Here is a 7,478-nt window from a genome sequence, read left to right on the forward strand (position 1 = left end):
GGGGGAGCTTCTGTGATTGTTTTCTCAGTCAACTCTCTTGCCTAAGTTCTCAAAACAATTCCACTTTCCTACACCTTGTCCACACTCCTCGCTCACTGATCATATGTGCTGGACCACCAGAGGGAAACAGAGAAGTCATCAGATGGGAACTTTTCTGCATAAAAACTTCAAAACAAAACCAAACCAAAACCAAAATGAGATCCTCCATCTCTTCTCTCCTCCTTCCTTCCCACCATACTGAAAGGTTTCCCTCAATGCTTTCCTTAATCCTCCCAACCTGGGATCTGCCCGCCCTTTCCAAGTCACAACACTTTCACATGTGTGGGCTATCTGCCTTAATTATCTACTTTTCCAGAGGACCAAGACTACATTTACCTCATCACAGCTGGAAACACCAAGCAGAGCTCAGAGTCCCCTGCAGGAATACATTGGCAATGGGAGGGATCTACGGGGAGGTCCTGCCCAGCATGCTCTGGGGCGGGGCCACATCCGGGGGCAGGGCCTGAGAGACTCTGAGAGCCTGTTTGGCTTCCTGAGGGTGAAGCCACCAGCAACATGGCCAGACGTCTCCCCTCAGGCTTCTGGAAGATATGAGTTGAGATCTAATTCAAAGACAGGCTCTGAGGAAGGTTTCTGGATGCCTGAGTGACCTTCCCCACTGCCCTGCCCGAAGGATCCTTTCCTCCATCTGCCATTTCCATTACGGTGGGCAGGCCCTCACAGCCCCTGGGCCCCCAAACTCTCATGCCAGGCCCAGCCTTAGAAGGCACTCAGAGGCCTGGGGGCAGGGCTGTGCCTGCCCAGCACCACCCCCTTTGACGATGGCACTCTTAGCAAGTCCACCAAGGTGAGAATAGTAATAAATAGAGTAACAATATTGACAACTGTTAAGGCTTCACCTTACACTGGCTGCCTGGCCTTGCACAAGTAGCCTGAGTCTCAGATCCCATCTATTATGTGCAGATACTGACGTGTACTGATAGGGTTGGTCCTCGGAACTGGAATGAATGAGTAAAGAGTTTTGAACAGTGTTTACCTAACACTAGAAGTTTAATATGTGCTACCCATTATTAGCACTCATTCAAAATGCTAGGCCTCCTGTATTATTTTAGAAGTATCAATTTACCACTCATGCATTCTTCCTTCCTTCAGAATGAATTTATTTAGTACCTAACATGTGCCAGACACTATGCCAGGCTCTGGAATACAATGGTAAGCAAAAAGGTAGAGTCTCTGCCTTCATGGATCTTACAGTCTAGAGGGGAGATCAGGCAGAAATTAATCAGACAAGATTGTGTAAATGTCCCATGTTACATTTTATGAAGGGTTCATGAGCTGGTTGTCGGTGCCAAGGGAGTTTAAAACATGGGGATTTGGCCTAACAAAGGAGAAGAGGGTCGTCCTCACCCATCCCTCAGGAGCTGATCAGGCTTAAGAGGTAAAAGGCGAGTAGGAGACAACTTGGCAAAGCAGGGAGGGAGAAGTGCTCCAGGCAGAGGAATCTGGGTGATGAGAGCAGAGAGAGTGAGGAGGGAGGAATGTGATGCAACAAGAAGAGGGAAAAGCGTGGGGGGCACAGATTAAGCAGAGTTCTCCGGGCCAAATCAACTAGTTAAGTCTTTGGAGCAATGGGGAGCCAGGGGAAATTTTTAAGTTAGGATTTATTTATATGTGTAGGGTATTCAGATTTTAGTTGTATTATTTGAGTTTCCAAAAGATTACTGTGAATTAACACTGTGAATTAACGAATTACAGTGATTTAACGTGAAGAATGCTTTGGATGGGGTAAACAGGATGTGAGAGACCAGTGAGAAGGCCACTGCAGTAATCTATGAGAGAAATGATGTCAGCATGGACCACAGTGGTGGTGGCCAAAGTGGAGTAACGTGGACGGATGTGAGTGGCATGACTTCATTAATTCTAATAAGACGGAACATTTTTCCTTTTGTTTCGCTCCAGTGCCCAAGAGGTACAGGTTGGTGCAAGATGTGGGGTCTTTTATAGAGTTGGACAAGTCAGCAGACACGAAACATTTGAAAAGGCTGCTTGAACTGCTGACTAGCCAAAATCAAAGAGGAAGTTGACCTTCAACCCTTTGTTTTATTCCAGCTGCAGAAGTCATTTTCAGTTACTCTCTGACTCAAGTAAACACCACTCCCTGTCACCTTATCCCTTTGAGGGTTGGTTCACTTCTACCTTTTCACTGGGACATGATTCTCACCGACAGTAGAAAGTTCGGCACCCAGACCTGCAGCTGTGAAGACGCTTGCTCCCCTCTCGAACTATTAGTACTTCTGGGAAACACGTCCCAGTGCCAAACTGTCCCGGTCCTGAAATGACCCCGTTATTTGGGGAGGTAGTAAAGAAAATTACATGTTTTAAACCCCGAGCGGCACTCTCTTTGGACATCGAAAGGTGTAAATGATAAAATACTTACTAGACTTAAAGACCAGGGAGTAAACGGGGGGCTGGATGCTGCCCAGACTCTGTGTGTCAGCAAAACATATCTGAGCTCAGCGAAGTAACCCAGGACCAAGTGTTTCCCTCAGTGGAATAATTAGACAACAGAGGTGGGCAATTTAGAAAAGATAACTTCTTCTGTCCCTGCTTTAGAATTTCTATTACAAACAAAACCCAATCCTTAGCAAGATTCAAGAGCGTGGGACAAAGACTGCTAGATGTTGAACTGCTGGGAGTGGAGCCCACGTTTTATTTATCTTTGTATCCAAGCACATCCGCGGTGCTTGCCACGAGGCAGATACTCAGTGAACGTTGGGTGGATCAAGGATTCCTCTGTGTTTTCATGGGGTATTTATATGGTATGGGAATTCAGTCATTTTTTGCCCCACTAGGTGGAGATGGATGCTTTCTGTTCTCCATGTTTACTTTGAACACCATTTAGCTACAGGGATGTTCTAAAATGAAATAATAAGGAAACCCGCTTTAATACTATGTTATATATACAGACAGATACACTTTCTGACCACGTGCAGATATGAACGCTCTCCCTGGAAGATGCTTTTGTAAGCTAAATTGCACTAGAATGAGGTTAGAGATGGGGAAGAAAGGGAAAGCAAGGTAAAACTCACAGCTTAATTTCCAGACAGGATTGCTGCTTTAAAAGTGAATTTCAGGTGCTTCTTGGCATACTTGGCCCAAGCACTGGAGATTTAACAGTGATTTGTGATTTGGTGTGACCCAGAACATGGCCCAATGGTCCTCTATCCTTTGAAGCAGTCAGTCTGTTCTCTTGATTGCTGTCCTGGACTTTCTCACCATCACTCCCCATCAGGGCCCCATTCCTTCTGCTCTGTCCTAGTGGAACAGTCCCTTGACCTTCATTCTCCCACTACTCTAGTCTCGACTTCTCCTTGTTGCTAGATTACTCTATTATTGCTTCTCAAATTGTGGTTCCCAGACCAGCAGCATTAGCATTGCCAGGGAACTTATTAGAAATGCAGATTCTCGGGCCTCACTCTGGACCTACTCAAGAAGAAACCTTGATGTGGGGCCCAGCAATTTTAACAAGCAAGGTAATCTCCAAGGTGAGAGGCACTGCTGTACATAAAGCTCAGTTCTGAGCATATCACCCCTTTGCCCACTACACATTATTGCTTTCCAGCCTACAACCACATGAGTGTGCATGTGTGTGTGTCTGTGCGTGCCCTTCTATCGAAGGCCTTCTGCAATCAAGCACCAGCTCATGTGTCCCCACGCAGGGAGGTGTGTTCCACAGTCATCCTAATGGGTTACCTGCTCTTCCCTCTGCTCTCCTGCCGCCTCTCTCTGTTAATGTTGGGTCCTCTGCTAGAAATACCCACCTCCTCCCTCTCCTTGTAGAAACCTTACTCATTCTTTAAGGCTCACTTAAAAATTAATATTTATCTAAGGAATCCATACTTGTGCCTTTAAAACCAAATAGTACTGAGGCTTTATAAAGAACCACGGCAGGCCCTCCCCCACTTCAAAACCCCAATCCTTCCTATCCCCCCAGTTTCATTCCCCATGGAAACCACTTGAGCCATTTCTATCATAGTTGTTCTGGTACACACCTCTATTTATATAACTAATATGCAAATACTTGTATTTAAAAGTAATTTTAAAATATTAGACACTAACTTCTTGCCATGGTAGATAAAATTTGAGTAGGTAAAATTGCAGGTGGATGAAATTTGGTCGACACCCCATTCCCCTCTTCACTCTTCTCAATCTGTCCTCACTTAAATCTTTATTCATGCAAAGTTCATCTTGGCATGGAAGGCGACCCCTTTCCTGGAACGTGTTCAGAGACTGCTCCTCCCCTGCTCCCACAGAGCTCTGTATCTCTCTTAGTGCACTGTCCCCCTTGCCCTTCCACGTTTGTATGTATGTGTCTCCCATTCCCACCAGCTTGTAAGAGCCAGGAAAGTCTAATCCGTCTTTTACTTTCTCTGAATCCTCCCAGGGCAAAGCACAGGGCCTGGGATATAGTACACACTGAGCAAACGTGGCCAATTTAACCGTAAAGTAAAATATCTGCCTGACCTTTGAAGCTTGCTGGTGTGACAGCAGTACTTGGAATGAGTCTTCCCGTTCCAATGTGGTTTTCCAACATTATTGTGGGGAATAGTAAACTGGGGTCAGGAGACTTGAGCCACACCACCTTCTTGGTGACTTCTTTTAAGACCTTGGGAAAGGCACTTAATGGTTTTGCTTCCGTTTTTTCATCTATCAAGTGGCAACAATAATATCTATGGACAGAGTTGTAGGGAGGACCAAATACAACAGCACACGTTATCAGGTATAAGGCATTGCATTCATTCCTTATGTTTAAAACAAAAAGGCAAACCATTTTCTGGTAGCAAATGGGGCTATAATGAACATTAAAACCAACCTTTAAATAGAAAACTTTATTTTTAGATGATCCAGGGGGTCTTTCTTCCAAGATCAGCCTAAGATTTTTTCGGAGGAAACTGTATTCTCATTGTCCTGAAATTTGAAGCAAGAAAACTCAATCATTTAAGACCATTTGCCTATTCTTACTTGTTGATGAGAAATCCCCACTACTGCCACCCTTTTAGCCTCTGAAGGGATTGTAAGCTTTGTCTTGATTTGATGGCTGAACAATAAAATCTACCAAAGGCACGTTTTCTAAGCCTTGTCTGGCTCTACCCAGTAGAAAAGTGTGAGCTACTGTTCTATCAAAACTAATTGAATTTTAAATCTACAACCAAGTCTCAATTACCAAGGTTAATGGGACTACATGCATACATAATTCTCTCTTACATTTAGACAGTGCTTTTAACTTCTTCAAAGCACTTTTCACTGTACTGCATATATAAAACAGATGCATGTTTTTAAATCCACAAATAAGGTAACAAATAAATCTTAAGATCAATAATTTCAACTTTGTACCTGTCAAAAGCTATTAGAACTTGCAAAATTGTCTAAGAGGACTTTCATTGCCCTACTCTCCTCTTGACCCCTCTCAACTAAGGCCAGAAAAGACCGAAAGATCTGGAGGAATCTCCAGAGGAGAGGAAGCCAGAGAGGGAAGGAAGCCAAGGACCCGGGCCATCCACAGCCTGGATCATTAGCTCCAGCGTAATTGAGAATAACTGACTGTATGTGTGACTAGGGCCAGAAAATCCAGAAAGAGATGAAAAGGCAAAGAAAATGACGTGTGAGTAACAGTATTTACAGGGTCTGTCTTTGTCATCCTCTCAACAAGCATTATTGAGTGCCTACTGTAATGACAGGTGCTTTCAACAAAGAGGATGGACACAGCAATGAACAACCCAGGCAAGACTGCTATTTTCATAGTGATGACCTTCCTGAATGGTGCAGACAGACAACAAACACAAAGACACACAACTTCACATAAACGAGATAACTTCAGGTGGCACTAAGCTCTGTGGAGTCCATAAACACAGGAATGTGATAGAGCCTTGGGGAGGGGATGCTGTTGTAGATAAGCTTGCCAGGGAAGGCCTCAGGGTATCTGAGCTGCAATCTGCGAGAAGAGCCCACCTTGTGCAGGTCTGCAAACCAGATGATGGAATGAGTGAACTCGCCAAGTATGCTGGAGGGAGAGGGGTCCAGGCCAGTTTCAAGGGGTTCCAGGAAAGTCACTGTTCTGTGGTTATTCGCTTTGTGTCCTTCTGGGGATATTACTAAAACCTCTCCAGGACCCCAGATTTATTGCCTCTACAATGTGGGTTGCTAACACTGATCACCTGGACAGGGGAGCGCTGAGAAATAATGGGTAAACAATTGTGAGGAGCCACATAAATGCTAAATAATGCTCACGGTAATAAGCTTGTATTAAAGTCAGCACCTTGATAGGCAGCTCACAATCGGATACCTTGGCAAATGTGTAAACTGATGTGGCTGCTCCCTGTGCACACCAGCACCATCCTTTAAAACAGAAAAAAATAAATGAGCCTATGGTCATGATATTCGAAGTAGTTAGTGATCAAACAACTGTCTGGAGAGAAAGCTGGTGTGTGAAGTGTAAAATGGGAGCAGGAAGATAACGGCACATCACAGGCCAGCTCACGCAGAGGATGACTCATGAATTGACTGGATGCTTGCTGGTGCACACACCATCCGCTCCAGGGTGGTACTCTAACCCCGTCGGGACTAGGTGCTGCCACCAAAAGCCCCAGCAGACAGGAAAGGGAGTGAGAAGGAGCCAGAACGGAAGCATCTCTGGCAGCAGCCCTCTCTGGCCCTCTTGGCCTTGGAAAGCCACCCCTGGGGGAGGACTGAGCAGCCAGCACCAAGGGCCCTACCTTGGAAGGGCACCAAGGAAGTGGTGGGGGGGTGTGAGGGAGGAGGGATGAGCATTGCATTTCTCCCTACGAGAATGAAATATCCCAACGCCAGGAGAGACTTCAGTTGTCGTTATAACTGAGCCTCCCCACACAGAGATATGAGTCCACCCCTTAGAAGCAAATCTTCCTCTCCCAAAACCTCCCCCCAAAATATAACATTAACATCACAAAAAATGAATTCTTTTTTGTGGGTCCTACCATCTCTTTGATATAAATGCACAAGTGCCTAAACATTCTCTCCCATCTCCCATCCCACATCGGCCATCAGATTGTCACACACACACGCACGCACACACACAAGCACATGCTCACACAAATACCACACACACCCAATTCCTTTGTTAAGCCCTGGCTCAGCTATTATAAGGTACCTGTGGAGCGTAGGTCACATAGCAGAAAAGTTTAAATTACTGTTGCTTCTACTCTGAAAAGCAGACAGGAAGAAAAGACAATAAAAAAGAAAGCCCTTGTTTTAAGGCTGATACTAAACACTCTACTCCACGTTGACTGAGGTCACTTTCCCACTGTGGGATGGGGAGAATCGAGATGATCTCTGAGGTGCTATGAACCCACAGTGCAGACTTCACATTTTGAGGCTTGACTAGAAACGACGGGGACGTGAAAAAGAACACGGCGAGATAATCCTAGTCTTCAGGAAATTAT

The 7,478-nt window shown here is 45.2% G+C and overlaps 1 long non-coding RNA gene across 20 annotated transcripts in view; it reads right to left on the reverse strand.

Annotated features, from left to right (window-relative positions):
• LOC139041699 (uncharacterized) overlaps positions 1-7,478 on the reverse strand; it is a 114,983-nt gene that overhangs the window by 29,908 nt on the left and 77,597 nt on the right. For 17 of the 20 annotated variants that reach the window (XR_011497396.1, XR_011497382.1, XR_011497400.1 and 14 more), the window contains one exon: positions 4,874-4,968. This is a non-coding gene — a long non-coding RNA (uncharacterized lncRNA). Of the gene's footprint in view, positions 1-3,994; positions 4,731-4,873; positions 4,969-7,478 lie in introns of those variants that run through there. The other 3 variants (XR_011497399.1, XR_011497392.1, XR_011497391.1) reach the window with 3 other exon arrangements.

Source organism: Equus asinus, chromosome 23, assembly GCF_041296235.1.
Source record: "Equus asinus isolate D_3611 breed Donkey chromosome 23, EquAss-T2T_v2, whole genome shotgun sequence".
In the NCBI taxonomy this organism is placed as follows: domain Eukaryota; kingdom Metazoa; phylum Chordata; class Mammalia; order Perissodactyla; family Equidae; genus Equus; species Equus asinus.